Raw genomic sequence first — 16289 nt, forward strand, 5'->3', positions numbered from 1 at the left:
TGTTTAGCCTTTTAAAATGTATCAGTTATTTAATGGCCAATAAAAACAAGTGACAACTACTGCTGGGCTAAGCAATTCAGCAGCTAAGTAGTTTTCAAGCTTCTCTCCACAAATTTTTGCTAATCAGAGTAACCAAATCATCTGTTCTGGCTAAATCGTTCGATCAGTATAGCCTTCCGATCATTCCCTAATTTCTGGGAATTGTTTGATTATTTTTAAGGACTATGGGAATGTGTTTTCCTGTAGGCTGCTCCTGCCCCAGACTTTTTAGATATACAATAGTTGCTCTTAATGAAGTGTAATCAGTCATTCAAGTCATACAGTATTTGTCCTATCCCTTCTTTAGAGAGCTGGCACTCAACTAGAAAATACATAGATACATGTTTGATGGGAATAATGTTTCTCTGAAATAACAATATTTGAAAACATGATCTTTGAAACTCCTAGAATTTGCAAGCAGGAACTGATTCTGACATTGCCAAGCCATAAAATAGCATGATGTCACACAGCAAACTTGTTTCGGTTCCTTTCTTTTTTACTCTTCTCCCAGCACTCCTGCTGCTGTTGGAGGCCATGACCCTCAGCTCCTCATTCTCTGTCTTGAACTTTCCATTTTGTAGTTTGGTTTGAGATATGAGAGAAAAGAGAGCGGGGCATCAGTAAACCAGTTTTCACCACTTCATGGAAGAAGAGTCATGAAGGACATGAATAAGGAGAGCTTCAGTTCCCTGAGCCATGGACAGCTGAAATTTGGGAGGGTGCATCTGACAAAGTGCCTTCATACTTTTCCCCTTTTGCCGAGGACCTGCAGATTGCACTAGCAGGGAAAGGGGGCTGAGGTACAGAAAGCTTTGGTTGGGGCATGTATAGATGCTCTTATGGTTCAAACCTGCCTTACATCTTACAAGTACCAGATGGTTTACTGAATGAAAACATCACTGAACACTTCTGCTATTTGCTTAGCACATTACTCACCATCATCACAACTGAGTAAAACCCTTCTGGAGTATCACAGCTGACTGGTCCCCTTTGCACCTATGAGCAGACACGGCTCCTATTGAGCCGTTCTTGTCCACTTACACTTTCAGAGATAACTTTGTTAGGAATCCATATTTTTGAGAGAAAAAAATATTGCTGTTTGGTGTGGTTTTTTCCAAGTTTGAGCAAAAGCAGTTATGAAGGGGATGGGAAGGAGAAGAGAAAAGAATTGTATAGAAAGACAGCTTTCAAGCAAGGATCCTGTCAAATCCATAGGGAACAAAAGCTTTCCAAGCTAGCTAGCACTGGATTGCCTTTTCCCTAATAAATAAAGGCAAACAAGTGCCAAAATGAAATGCTAAACTAGACCTTGAAATTTTGGAAATCCCGCCTAATTAAGGCTACTTCAATGCTGGGTTTCAGTGAACATAGGATATTGCCTATTCTTACTTTTTACGTAACATACATTGTGGGGGAGGAGGGAAGGGATGTAAAATAAAAATGCAGCAGATGCAGCTTTTCCCTGGTGACAACTGGAGCAATACTGGAACCACAATACATGTGACCAGCACTGGGAGAATCTCTCTGAGCTATCAGTACTCCGTTTTTTAGCCTTGGTGCTGCCTTGCATCTGCTGGTACTTATTTAGGACTGGGAAGGTGCGTAAGTGAACAGAACAACACTGATTGTGAACTCAGGCTTTAGGGGGCATGAGTACTATGAGAGTCCTTCTGCATTCAGGACTCAGTGATGCTATTTTTCAGAATAATCCTAGAACCCCTTTGCCACTGCCTGTCCCATGGCAGAAGACTCCCAGCCCACATCGATCACATCCTTCTGGTCCCATGCTGCCTTTGTGGTCAGATGTGCTGCAGCCTGGTCATCATCCTTACATGCGCTCACTGCACTGGTATTTTACACAGCTGATACGAAATATTTATACTCCAAAGACTTTTAAAGAAGGCCATATCCAGCCTCCTCACTGGTCACGGTGAATCTTTTGTAACTCACTGTCTAGCAGCACCTTGTAAAATTGTGTTTTCATAGCCTAGCTCCCTGACACTGGAGAAGCGGATTTAACCTTTTTAGCCCTTTTTTTAGGATTGTTATGGTGAAATAAGTGACAGGGTAACATTCCGATTAAAAAAGAAGAAACATGTAGTGATACCGAAACTGATCAACAGAATTTTGCAAAATATCTCACTAAAGTTTTCAAACTGTTTTTATAAAATACAAAAAATAGCATCATGATATTGAAGAAGTATGTATGGAAAGCATCAGCCATGACACTCAGCTAATGCAGTATTTGCTTTCCCACTGCACAGTTCTCAGGGTTAGCCTCAGCTTTGGTCCTTGTCTCATGTTATCCATCCAATGTGAAATCTGATTCTGTGTGGTCCTGCACTCTCTTAACACCAGAGACTCAGTCCCACAGAGATTGGAGTGATAAGACGCAGCTTAGCTGACATGCCTTCAGAGAGCTAGGTGGAAAGAAATGCAAGCTGTCTTCCAAGCGGGCTTGCTTGTCGTCCTGTGCTGATTGGGGGAAAGCAAGAGACAGTATTCAGTCACTCACTTGGACAGAGTTCAAGTATTTCTGCTGGGAAGTAAACCCACAGCATTGTTGAAAGGTGCAAAACTGCCCTATTACCTCAACAGCTGGGCCAGGCCAGCTAAACTGGAAACATTGCAGTACAGTGTAGTTAATGATCTGTCTAGCTAAACAAAATTTCAGTGCTAATCTTCTTGACCTTAGAACTGTTGCCTTTCTTAATCCCACTTTAAAATACACCTTTCTACCAAGACCTGGAAGCATGCTGAGTAGCTACTGGAAACCAAGACATGAAGGAAGTTCTCTAAGCTGTGGCTGCCAATGTACAGGACAAGTCAAGTTTACTTCTTGCAGGAAAATTGCAGGCACAATTTAGGAAAAAGTCCTTGTTTCTGAATCTTTGAGATACATCTCTATTGCCATCGTATTGTCTTTGGCTGTTGGAGCGTGGAAAGGATTGTTTTTATTTCTCAGCAACTTTGGCCACGAGCTACTTGCTCTGTAAGGGCCTAAGATGTAGATGACACCTCCTGCTTTCTGGCTGTGATACAAGTAAAGTCTCTAGGCATCTGAGTCTTTGTTACTGAAGTCTTCAAGCTTGTTTTAGCATCTTGCAGGGACTTTCATGGCTTCTGGTATGAGGAGGCTAGAGCAGATGTCCTTGTGCTTGCTTCAGGTCCAAGTGGTTTACCACAGCTGCTGGCAGTCGTACTGAGTGGCCACAGCTTCCCTCCCAGCCCTCCATTTCTCAGTGATGTCTAGAAATGGAAAGAATGAATGGTCAAGTCATTTTTAGAAAAGAGGCGTTTGCAAAAACCCAACCAGGCACTTGCTGGGCAAAGGAAGAGGGTGAGAAGGGGCTGCAGGGGCTCTGGTTTTGCCACGGTCACCCCATTGCATCCCCAGCTCGGTGCAACAGGTCCTCTTTAGGGGTGAACCCCGATGTGAGAGGAGCTACGGTGCCAGGTCGGGAGCCGGGTTGTGTCCGGGGGCAGCAGGGGATGGGAAATGAGGGTCTGCCTTGCCTTCAGCTTCCTGCCATACAGCCGACTCTCACAACATCTGTTCCACCCCGCTCTGCGCCAGGGGAAGCTGTCTGGTCCAGGTTGTGCAAACTCTCGTCCGCACAGCCCTGGCATGGACAGCCCCAGGCCATCCCAGCCCCAGATCACTGAAGCAGCAGTGGATCTGCTGTGCAAGATACTTTAGCCAGCCTGAGAAAGACACTGGAGGTCTAAACATAATAAAACACCTGGATGCTTTTCCCTTCCCTGATTTCTTTTCCACTTCATAGCAGGGGTTTAGGCCAGAGATGGGGAGTGACAAATCCACCCCTCCCTCCCAGACCCTCCCTCAGCACTCGGCTCAGATGGGAAAATCTGGTTTGTCACCGGATGCCATCATTCTGCTTGTTTGTTTGTTTGTTTTGTTCAAAGAATGACATTCATGAAGGTGATTTTCACCTATATACCTGATGCAGGAATTTTCCCTTCATTTCCTACAGCTGCAGGAGTTCATACATAAGGTCCAAGATAATAAAAGAAAAAAAAAAGAAAGGACACACACAGGCACAGAAGCAAAATAAGCACCAGTTTCAAAGTCTTACAAAGATACACACAGACTTGGTCCCCAGAACCAAGCTCAAAAGATGGACACAGGCAGATCTCCCAAACTGCGCACAGAGTACAGAAGGATCAGATTATTAGGTGTCAACATGCTTGATGCAGGTGATAGAAGATCATACCAATTGTCTATAGGTCATGACTTTTCCTAACACTGTAGAAATCCAAGTATCTAGTAAGAAACACACACACAGAGTCCTGCTGTATGGAGCTATTTTGGAGGCAGGCATCCCTATACTTGCTCACAAAAAGGAGCAAAAATAGCTATTCATACGATAACACATGCATGCAATTCTCCTTGGGAGGGACCAGCTGGAAGGACAGGCCTATCTCTAGCTCTACAAAGCTGATCTCCTCAGCAGACTTCAGGCACAGTGCTACTTTGTACTCCTACCTGAACCGCTCCCTTTCTCTAGGACATCCTGTATAGAAAATGTTTGTTCATCTGCGAATGTTGGGATTTCTTGGGCAGTTGATTGGCAAGTGAAGGTAATGTGAAAACTGTAGTTCATGTTCTACAACACCTATGAAGGCTGGAAGTCTCCGTCATGTAGAGCCAGCTCCTTCTGGCTTGAGTCACATCAGAAATATTGCAAAGGTAGGCTTTGTCCCAGTGCTGGAAAGGTGGCTTGAGAAAGCAGGGGCGGAAACGAAGAGAAAGGAAGAACATGAAGGTAACAAACAAACAAACAAACAAAAAATAAAAGCTTAACCAACCAAACAAAAACCTCTTCTGTTTAATGCAAATTTGGGGTTGACATGTTATCAGAAAGACTATGTAACTGTTAAACAATTCAGGGAACTCTAAATTTCCCCAAATTTGCTACTAATTACTGGGTGTATTCATTTTGGCCATTGCTGAAACACATCAAGCCTGCTTGCTGCTCAGTGCGGAGCACCCTATAGCTCTCCCATTTGCTGCTGTTGGAGCCCTGGTAACTCTGACCTTTGATAGGTACAAAGGCACACTCTGGCCCTGGATGGCTCTGCAGCTTCTCTCACATGTTCTGCCCTCCCAAGGCATGGGTAACCAGGGAGTTGGATGAGTCCATGAGCTTCCCTGAGAAGAGAAAAATTCCCAACAGGATGGAGGGCAGAGTGGGAGTAAGACGTAACATTGACAGCACTGCATGTTCACCATGGGGAAGGGCTGCAAGGTTGCCCATATACACCCCATGGAGCTTTTGGCATCTGAGCTGTACTGAGTTGGCATTTCAGTGCACTAGAGAGGTTTCCTAGGCCAGGCTCTGCTGTGCAGGGTTGACATGTGGCCAGAAGGGTCTTAGTGTGGAAAAAAAAAATCAAATTTGCTGATAGCAGTTTGGGTTCAGATATATCTGGCAGGTGCACAGTTTGGGTTGACACATACGCACTCTTACTGATGTGTATGGCAGCTATGAGCATTAGTCCACAGAGAGCAATTTCAGTGAGGTCTGACTTGACAACATAAGAGGGTTTTGCAGGATGATACAAGTTTAGTGGTGAATCAGGGTGTCTGAACTTAAAGGTTGAAGAGGCTATGCTGTCATGAGAGTGGGCAGGGGTGGGGAGATAGCGTCTAACCCAAAAACACAGTCACTCCTCGCATGTGTCTATCATCACCCGTAGGAAGGGTGCGTGGGTGCCATCGCCCTGTCATCCCAGCAGCTCTGCCACCCTCCAGCACATTGAGCCACGTTTGAAAGCAGGCTGGGATGGGGAGGTGAGGGGAGAGAAGGGAGGGACCCCAGCCTGCATCACCAGCACCGAGGTGCAGTTGAAGTCCAGCATTACTGCATGCTGCACCCCCACGCATCCGCGGCAGGAGCTTGTCCCCGGTAAGGTTCTCTGCAGCATGCGCTGGAACACCGTCATTGCTGCTGATCTTCTGTAACATGTGTTTTACTCTTCCTTTCAGTATTTGTTCCTGGCACACTTGTATTTGAACCAGACCCACCCCACAAGCAGATCACATAACATTTTTTTCCAGATCAGGAGCTGATTCCCCTTTGCTAAATGAACTGCTGTAACCTCAGCGTTACCCTGGAGAGAATTCCTCTGTATTTTGCCTTGCAAATAATTCACATGGGTTGACACAAAGTTCTAGTCTGTGAGTACAGTATGTAGCATTTGGTACAGTATGTGGCTCCTTGCAAAGCACTATTGCATGTACATGCCTGGGATCAATTATTTTCATTGAAATGAGAAGCCACATGATGAGTAAACCCGTAAGTATGACATTTTATTCCCACACTTGGTGGATATATGTAACAAAATATACTGCAAAAGAACACTTTAAAAGTATCTTTTAATGCCAAGCATACTAAAGTCTTATTTTGTCTCAGGAAAAGGAACTATGGTAGATAATAATGCCTTTCCCTCAACCCACAATGCTCAAACTTTAGAGGCAAAAAAGATTTCCCTGCAGAACAAACCCCATTCCCAAAGAGTGACTTTATTGCTGTCATTTTTCTTTCTTCATATTCCAGTCAAAGCTACAGGCTCCGGCCAAAGTGGGGTCTCAGTCATGCCCAGCAGTGAGCAAACAGACTAGAAAATAATCCCTACCCCTAAATTACCCTAAAATGCCCATGACATGGATCTCTGGCACTTTGCCCATGCCAAGTTAAAGGGTAGCAGCACCAGGGGGGATCACACCCTTCCAAACAGCCCACTGCTAAGCAGAGGCTTTCGTTTACAGCACCATGAACCCACCTCCATCCCATCTCTTCCAGCAAGGGACATGTTCCCGGATTCATGCTCCCTAGCACCATCCCACTCCCCAGAGATGCGGGTCAGGGATTCCCCTCCTGTCCCTTCGGCCCAGGGGGACCCTGCCTGGCTGCCAGGGATTTTATGAGTACCCCATCTCTGCTCGGCTGGGTGTGCAAGGCAGAAGCCCCAAGTGCCATCAAAAGTCTTAGCCATTCCTCTCTTTCCAGTTTGCCAGGTTGATTGGTCCAGGGTGTATTTTTGAAGCATTAAAGCCATAAGAGGCTTAAAGTGATAAAGTATTAGGATAGGGTTTAAGTACGTCTAAGCCTTTGAATAGGATCAAGCTGTGTGCAAGGTAGCAGCAGCCTGTGCAGGCACATGATCTTATCTCTGCCGTCCTCATTATTATAACCCTCTTCATGCTGATAGTGTTATAATAAATGTAATATGAATAACCAGAAAGAAATATCACTGCAGCAGGGACCAAGTCTTCTGCTTTATTATATCCATGGCATCTATTAACACCTGTATCCCAGGCAGTCACTGAGACATGTGCATGTACAACAATGCACACTTTGTAGCACTGATTCCAAGCTCCTCACAAGAAATGTCATTCTTTTCTGAACAGTCCCAAAAGCTGGGAACTATCCTATTTTTTACAGTTGGTACACAGAGATGCTATGGACCAGCACTTCAAAAAAAATATGACCAGCTAATCTGCTTCCATGAACAAAGTTAAGATGCAAAATCCCACTTAGCAGCCTGGTCTCTGGCTCTGCATAGCTCTAGAGCTGGCCACATTTTGACAGTGTTAAGCAATGAGTCAAACAAAACCAAGCTGGGCTCTACAAGGTCCTTTCCCCCATCTTGGTGGTGAGGAGCTGGCAAGTGACCTCGGACTGATTTTTTCTCAGACCAAAGGATGAGCAGACTTTTTCTATTCCCTGCCTGATGTGAGCTGAAAGCGTACCTCCTCCTGCAGTACTCTGGCCACCTTGGCTACCTTTTGGTCAGTGTTGTGCTCTTCTTAGTTGAAGCTGTCCTGCTTTCCAGACACTTAGGAGGTCGGAGGACAGGTGAGGGTGGCCCCAAGCACATGGCTGAGGCACACCTCAAGGAAAGAGTACACCTGGATTTCGGTCCTCATCTCGGTGAGTGCTCAAGTACCACACAAAATGTCCCTCAGGGAGAAAACTTAACTGCAGAGTCTTAGTCCTCATGAGAAACTTTTTTTTTTTCTCTTTCCTCATTTGAATTACTAGCCCACATATGAGAGGTGTTGCTTTTCCTCTTCTTGTTGTGTTGCACAGAGCCATGAGATACTCAGTTGGCTCCAGAGCTGTGATCCTGTGCACCTTTCAGTACATTTACAAATCAAGATGCAGTAAGATACTTGTAAGTCAGGACTACTGTGTCTTGAATGAGAGACCCAGGTAAGTACAAATCCTAGCACAGTGGAGAATTTAATGTGGAGGCTTACACTGGCAAGGAGAGACTGAGAAATCTCTGCAATCAGCTGGAGAAAAGAGAAAAAGAAGTTCCTCTTAGTTTTGTGCCTAGGAAGAGTACAGAAAATCCACGAGTGATGTCAGGAATCTTCTCTATGTACCTGCCGTCCATGGCAGCCGCAGTAAGGCATAACAGGATGCTCTCATTTACAGAGGGGGTTTCTGCACTTCTAGGGGTTTGGAGTTGACTGAGAGTAGTCCTGACACTGCCTTTGGGGAATCCCAGAGATGTAGCCTGACAAATGAACAAACAAATACCCTCCAAGGGGTTGGCTGCTTATAGTGCAATAGTGTTGTTCTTCAATTCCCCCCTCTTTTAAATTCACCTCAGCCATGTCTCTTGCAAGAATCCTCAGAAGCATACCTCTCCCACTTAAGTGTTTCTTAATACAGAATAATTATTCAATATTTAAACATTAACTGAGAGACAAGGACAGAAAAGCCATAGGAACAGTAAACTGGCAGTTGGGGACCAGGCTCTGCTCCAGTGATTACTGAAATATTATATATGGAGTAAATTACTCCAGGAACAGACACTGGGATCAGCCACGGACAGTAGTCCCCAGCTGGTAACTGGCACACTGCTCAAGGAAACAACTAAGGCAGGTTGAAGTTTTTCCGGGCAGACGGTGGTATTAAACCTGGAAAACCCCAAAGTATCCTGGAGTATGAGCAGAAAAGGAAACACTGGCTTCCTGTAACTACCAGAAATGCACTAATTGCTTCATTTTGCCAAATGGTTCCGAAAACAGCGGTGCTGAAACACTCTCATGAACTGATTGAGTTGAATGGTTTGACCTGACCTTAGTTTGCTTTACTGAGTCAGACTCGGCTACCTGCATCTGTGAAAAGCATTAGCTTTTACAGTGAATATTGGTTCACAAAAAACTGTTGTCCTGTTGTAATCACATCACGGGTATATTTACAAGGAGCTAATAAGTGCATTTCTGGCCCCTGGCATATGGACTGGTATGTGATGAGCTCTGTGAATGAGAGCTTCAGAGGAGATGGCAGGCAGCACCACCACACCGCAGCCGTAACTCCCACATGTGCAGGGCTTGCTCCAAAACCTCTTAAAATTAATGAAGAAGATTGCACCCTTATTTACTTGGTGCAGAAGGGAAGTTTGAGGCAGAGCGGTGAAGTGATTATATACCAAGGTGAGGTGAGGTGAATATTGCAGGAAAGTAGCCTATTACTTGCTATCCTGTCGATATGATTATACATTATATCTAGTCCAGTAGTTGCACTGAGACTTCATTTAAGGTAATTAGTTTGTTGTTATAAAGCAGGATTCAGACATTACAGAGAAAATCCTCCTCACCAAGCTTGCAGCAAGGGAATGAATTCCTAAGTATTTCAGTGTACCTCATGCCCGACCTCAGCCATTCACTGAGCCTTCACAAAGGACAGCTGCAGGCCATGGGCAGTCCTTCTCAGCTTCAAGCACGCTTTCCTGCCAGTAGTGCCCAGCCAGTGGTATGCAGGCAGGAGGATCAGCGCCCAGGGATGCTCCGGGCCACCTGCATCCCTGTGCCTGCACAGCATGCTGCAGCTGTCCCCTGGGCATGGCAAAGTTCAGTAGACCCATGCAAAATCATGGCCAAGGCTGCTGAGCAATGACAATGAAAGCAGCTTTCACAGACTATGGGCACCTTATGGCACAGTGGACTTCTCATCCCAGCCAGGGTTTCTGGGGAAAGGCCCCTGGTTTTCACTGAGAAAACATTTCATTGGGTTAATGGCACAAAAACAGGTATCTGGTGGAAAGACCAGAATCTGAAGCATGGTGCTGCGTGTCCAGCAATCCTAGTGCAGCGGCAGCCCAGCAGGTCAATGCGACGCCACGCAGTGATGGTGACCACACCATGCACACATGGCTGCTCTCCGGGAGGTGGTTATCCTGCATCCAGCCTGCACAAAGTGCAGAGGAAAAGGGGTTTAGATGAGGGGAGCATGTGTGGATTTTTCCTACACTTGTTCACCATGCTGATGCCCTCATGCTCTTACATGGCATGGCTGGGCAGGAGCTCCATATGCACTTGACGGCTCCACTGACGTACAGGGAGGTTTTGCCTTTGATCTCAATGACATCACGAAGTGGGTAGCTGTGCTATGTGTCTGCGCTCATTAGAGAGATGAGCAGGCAAATCCTTTGTCTTTTTTATGGGTGAAGATACATAACAGGGATTCCTCTTAGCTAGTGGCATACACTCTGCTATGTTTTTCAGCAAGCACTCTGCTATGTTTTTCAGCAAGCACTATACGTTTGCAGAGCTAGGAATAGCTGCTGTACCATCTCCTGTGCTAGCAGATAAATTATCCTTGTTTCTGAAGGTTAATACCTGATCTTAGGAAGTTTGTGGGCATGTGTGTATCTATCCTATCTTCATAATGTGTGAATCCAGTGGTTTAATTCTTCAATTTTGAGTGAGAATTCTGAAGGGAGGCAATGGCTCATAAACTCATTATTGTCTGGACATCAGAGAATCCATGCAGGCAAGCGGTGCTGGCAAATAGGTTTCATACACATCACTGCTCAGGGAGGTCTGTTTTAGCTTCTGCTGTCCCTGGTTAGTTCCTTAGATGCATGAGATGGTCCAGGCTATTTCGTCCCTCTCTCTGGGCAACCCTTCTGAATTTGAGAGGATAATTTAAAATTCATGGTTCTCAAAACAATCTTAAGCCCTAACTGTTGGGGGTTCTTCTGTCTTTTGTTCTGTGTAACCCTATACTACTGATGGAAATGCATACATGAAGACTTAGCAATTTAGACGACCCATTCAGCAACAGACACGTGTGTACTCAGACAGGGCCAACTCCCGAATGCCTTAGTTTTCCCCCCTTCAGTTGTGAAACAAGAGCCTGGATCTCTTCCAAAGGTTGGCAAACAGCACCTGTCCAAAGAGCACAGCACCACATATTTACCTACATCACCCGGCGCACGTGGCAGTGAGCAGGGCCCAAGGGTCAGCCTCCCGAGGGACACTGTGGCACACCGGTGCCCATGGGGGAGCCAGGCCGGCCTGTTTGCCTTCCTCAGGTTCTGTATAAAAGGGAAAGCTCATGCTGAGCCATGGCTTTGGGGGCTCCCACTTTATGGCAATTCAGCCGGGCACCTTCAGAGCCCTGCAAGAGACAGACAGACTGCCTTCTGCTGACTTTGTGGCTGGGAAATGACAAAACAGGTCTACTCCAGAAGCTCTGTAGGACAAGTTATGTGCATTAGACCCTGGTACTGGCTTGGAAAAAAAAAGTGCAAGACAGAGCTTTGGACCAGGCTCATCAGCGCTGTGAGAGCTACTTCAATCTGTTGCTTGGCAGAACAGCATACTTTCCAAACAGCAGCTCTGAAAAATAGACAAGGGCACCCTGGGGCCCAATAAATTAGCTGGGCTTCAGCAACTTCAGGATATTGTCTGTTTACATCAGCTGGGGGGGAGCAGCCATGAAAATATTGCTAATACCAGAAATCCAGAATACAGAAACTCTACCCATCCACCTTCTGCGGTCTGAAGGCCGAGAAGGAATGGGGTTGTTTTCTTTGCTTGCTATCTGAATGAGTGCATTTGCTCCATTTTACTTTTCTGGTCTCTTAAATGATCAGAATAGGCACTCTTAAAACCACAAAAAGCAAGTCCCCACTTTGCCATGCTGTTGTCATCTCTAGCGTTTGTTGCTATCTATTTATTAAGGTACATCCTCTTAATAAAAACATCCAAGAAATCAGCCTTTGTTTGCTGATTATACATTCAGGTATTCCAGTTTTATAGTGCTCATTTACCATAATTGAAGCTTATGATGAGTACAAATTTTCTGCTAAAAGAAAAAGAGAAAATAGCAAAATGCTATGGGGCAGCATTCATGTAGAGATAAAGCAGTGATTGTGTCATTTGTTTTGGAGGGTGGGTTTGCTATTAAGCTGAAGTCTAAAGTAAGGTACATTGATTTACAGGAAATTGCTCACTTACACACATATTAGACATTTACAAACCCTACTTCAGAAGCCCCTGACTACTGATAAGCCTTTGTGATATCAGCCAAGTGTGTCATCAATAACATCAGTATCTGTTTATAAACATTTTTTTTTTTCCTGATTCAGGTAGTCAAAGTTCAGGAAAATATTTGTCTTCAGTCTTTGCAAATAAATGGCTTGAAATTCAGTGACATTGTCGTCTTCAAAGGGAACCGAAGGAACCTGATCTTATTTCCTAGAAGAGCCTCAGAGAAGCAGGAGAACCAATGTGACTTTCCAGAGAAGTGGCACCCTTCTTTTTGTTTTCGCCATTTACTGGAAAAAGTAACTGTTTCCTCTTATTGTCCCCTTGCATCTTGGGAGCTTTGAAAAAAGTTTTCTTGATCTCCTGAATTACTTGTGGAAGAGTTTTATATATGACTTGAAAGAATGCATTAATAAATAAAATACTGTTCTATAATTAAGACAGAAAATTTGGACTTGGCCTGCCCCCATCTAATAGCTGGCACTGAGACCTTTTTCCTGAAAGGCTTTGGCCCCATCTGAAGGTCCTGTTTTAGCAAATCACTTAAGCACATGCTGCTGTAAAGCGGATGTGCTTAGGAGTTGCTGAAGTGCAACCCTACATTTCACTCACCCTCCCATGTGTAAAACTGCAGAAAACAATCTGTCTTTTGTCTGACTTGTGCGCTGAGCGAGAAAGCTTTAGCAAGCAGGTGGTGTTCCCTATTACATTTCAACACGGAGAATACATGATAATAGAACTTGGCACCAAGGCAAAATGCAAGTAAATATCGTGTGGTGCATCTATCTGTTACTCTAAAGCAAACATTAGGAAATGAATAATTTAAATAATTATGTCAAAGAGGGCAGAGCTCTGGCCACCGTGATACAGGCTTCCTCTGCTCAGAGGCAGCCACCAGTACTGCGGTGTTTCCTTCAGAGCTGGCCACACTTCAGACCTCCCTCGGCTGGATGGTGGCCCAGAAATACCCACTTTCTCCATTGGCTGTGAAAGCTGCATGGGGAGACTTTTCACAAGGGGGACAGGATCTTAATTTATCTGGTCTGCTGAGTTTCCACACCTGATTCCCACCTGCTGTTCTGTGCTCCCCTTCCAACCTCCAGTGGGGCAAAACTGCTCCCCTCCTCACCCATCCCTCTTGTGCCATCCTCAGCAGATTTGGCTGACACCAGCACGAAAACTAGCAGAAAGAACAGTAACCAGTAACACTTCTGCTTTGCCTGGGGACAGGTGTTGTGCCACCTAATGCTCTAGAGACGTGGCTTCTCCTCAGAGCTGTGGTGATGCTGGAGTGTCTCATGGCACTGGGATTTCATCCTGCTGTGGAGAAAAATATCAGGCTGGGATCAACATGGGGCTTCAGGAGCACCTGAACCACAAACTGAACCTCTCCCCCCCCAACCCCCCACCCCCACCCCCCCAAAGCTGCTGTGTTTGCCCAGCAGCTTTGGCCCTGCTGGGTGACATCACTCTGGAGAGGTTGTCCTGCTCTTTTTTCCCACTGGAAACCCTGAGATGGATGCAGGCATAGAGAAGAAATACTTCTGTCAAAATGAAAGAGGTGCACGGTAGTTTCTCAAGATGGCCCTCCTTGCGATGGCCAGGAAGGGAGTGAGGGGTGCCTGGGGGTCTGACAGCGGCGCATGGGGCACAGACCCCCATGGGCCACCTCCCCACAGCCACGCTGCTCCAGCACTGCCAGCTCGTCAGCTGTAAGTGAATGAAACCAGGCAGGAGACGACTCTGCAGCCCACGGAGGATGTCTCTTCTGAAAGCCCGTGAGCTACGAACTGGCGTGTCCCCTGAAGCCTGAGCACCAGTATGCCTAAGCTTCTTATCTTCTCTCGTATAACTGTGCATATTCTCGTTACCCATACTGGTGCCTTATCCTTGTCAAGTGGCACTAGCTATTTCCCTCTTACTCCGCAAATGCGGGGTGGGGGGGAGTGGCGGGGAGTAGGGGAGGATTTGCTGGCTCTTAGTTTACCCTCCTGTCAATCAATCAGCAGCAATCCCTTCCAGATCATAACAGAAAAATGTGTCTGTGCAGATCAGCAACTGCTCATCAGCCTCTATGAGAACCTGCTGGGACTGAGCTTGGAATCAGTGTATTGAAATACAGCATGCTGGCTGAGCTAATGAGCTGTAGGAGCAAAGGAGAAGGGGAAAGGAGAGAGAGGCTGGGAGGGAGGGACGGAAAGAGGGAGGGAGAGAAGTTTGAGGATCCAGTTCCTGCTCAAGCTCTGCTGGGAGGTGGGTGCTCACCTGAGGGGTACCAACAACATCCCAGCTCCAGAGCCAGAAACAGGGGAACAGCGGTGGCAGCAGAGCAGCTTTGCAAGAGTAAGCAATGCTGAGAAAGGAAGGAAAGTGTTTGCACTATCTACTGTAGCCGCAGCGAGACCTCTAAAGGAGCTCTGCTTTTCCCCACAGCCTTTCCGTTCCTCTTTAGAACATCACTTTGGTTCTCAGTGCCTCACCAAAGCTCCATGCCTAAAGCAGATGAGACTATGTATGTGTATAGCTATGTGCATATACATACACGCACCCCTCAGGATGAATACGAATGGACAGTTGTGATGCAGCTTTTGACATGCAGTTTTGCACCCAGTCACACCTCTATCATCAGCAGATCATACTTGAGCCATCAGATGTTTGCAAAATATGCACATGGGGTCCCAGCAGCGATTGCCCCTTGTAAAATGGTGACAGCTCCTCAGGACGCACAGAGGTATCACCTGGGTGCAAGCCCTGCTGTCTGTGACTCTCATTTGTAGAAGGGACACCGGCTTTTGTAGATTATCTCCCCCATTTTGCAGGCAGCACGGGAGGAACATGGAGTTTGTAGCTTTCTTGGCTTCATAACAAAGCTATCCAGTTCTAAAATTATCAAAGTGAAATGGAGGCTTATGAAACATGTGTGGGTGTTAATGGAGATAGAACCGCTCTTACAACTGCCTTAAAAGCTATCTCATAAAATAGTTTCATTGTCAGGGACTTTAAACATACACGATTAATATCTTAACTGACTGTGCCTCATTTTGCATTGTCTCAAAGGGCAAATTTATAAGATGATACACACTATTTAGTCTTTATAATGCTTGCATCTGTAACTGGCATGCTTTGGGAGGGCTTTACCATCATTGCTAGTTATAGAAACATATTAACTTCCCATAAACAACTAGAAGTAAATTAATCAGAATCACAAATGTGTTAAGGAGTTAGGTACTATATATAAACTGCCAAAAGCAACCTGAAATCTATATAAAGTGAGGTAAATATTGCTTAGAGATATTAAACAACACGTGTATACATCAGCTTAATTTAAAGCAGCCTTGAAACTACCAATTCTGTTTTGACTTGTAACATAAGGTTGTGTATTTTATAGAGATGTTTTTATTGAAATTCTTTAGATTTAAAAAATGTTACAAATATTTTATAGATTTCCTTTTTCTTGAAATTTCTTTTTAAAATTTGGAACAGTATTTTTAGGGCATCTATCCATTTTATTAGGTAGCCTCAATGTGTTAAGAAAGAAAAATAAAAAATGCTGATTATAGGATGCCTTAAAACACACTACTTTTCAGAAATGTTTCATGCCTGGTAATTGTCTATGCACTTCAGTGTACTCACAGGAATCCCTTTGCTTCTCCAAGCAGAGTTCTCACAGTGTGAGATGATCAGGGGAAAGGAGACCTTTTCTATGAGTGGACAGGGAAAGCTGTCATCTTCCTTAGTCTTGCAAATCAAAGACATAAAGGAGATATGTTTGTTGCCTGTGAATATGTTAGAGCTCTTTCATCTAGTGGAAAATATTGGCATAGAAATAAATACGAGCATGTTAAGAAGACAAGAATTGACAGATCTATGCAGTCCAGAGATTCTGTTTCTGATGTAGTGATGCTTAGGGAAGAGTACAAAAACATATCCACTT

Source organism: Accipiter gentilis, chromosome 13 (assembly GCF_929443795.1).
Source record: "Accipiter gentilis chromosome 13, bAccGen1.1, whole genome shotgun sequence".
Lineage (NCBI taxonomy): Eukaryota > Metazoa > Chordata > Aves > Accipitriformes > Accipitridae > Astur > Astur gentilis.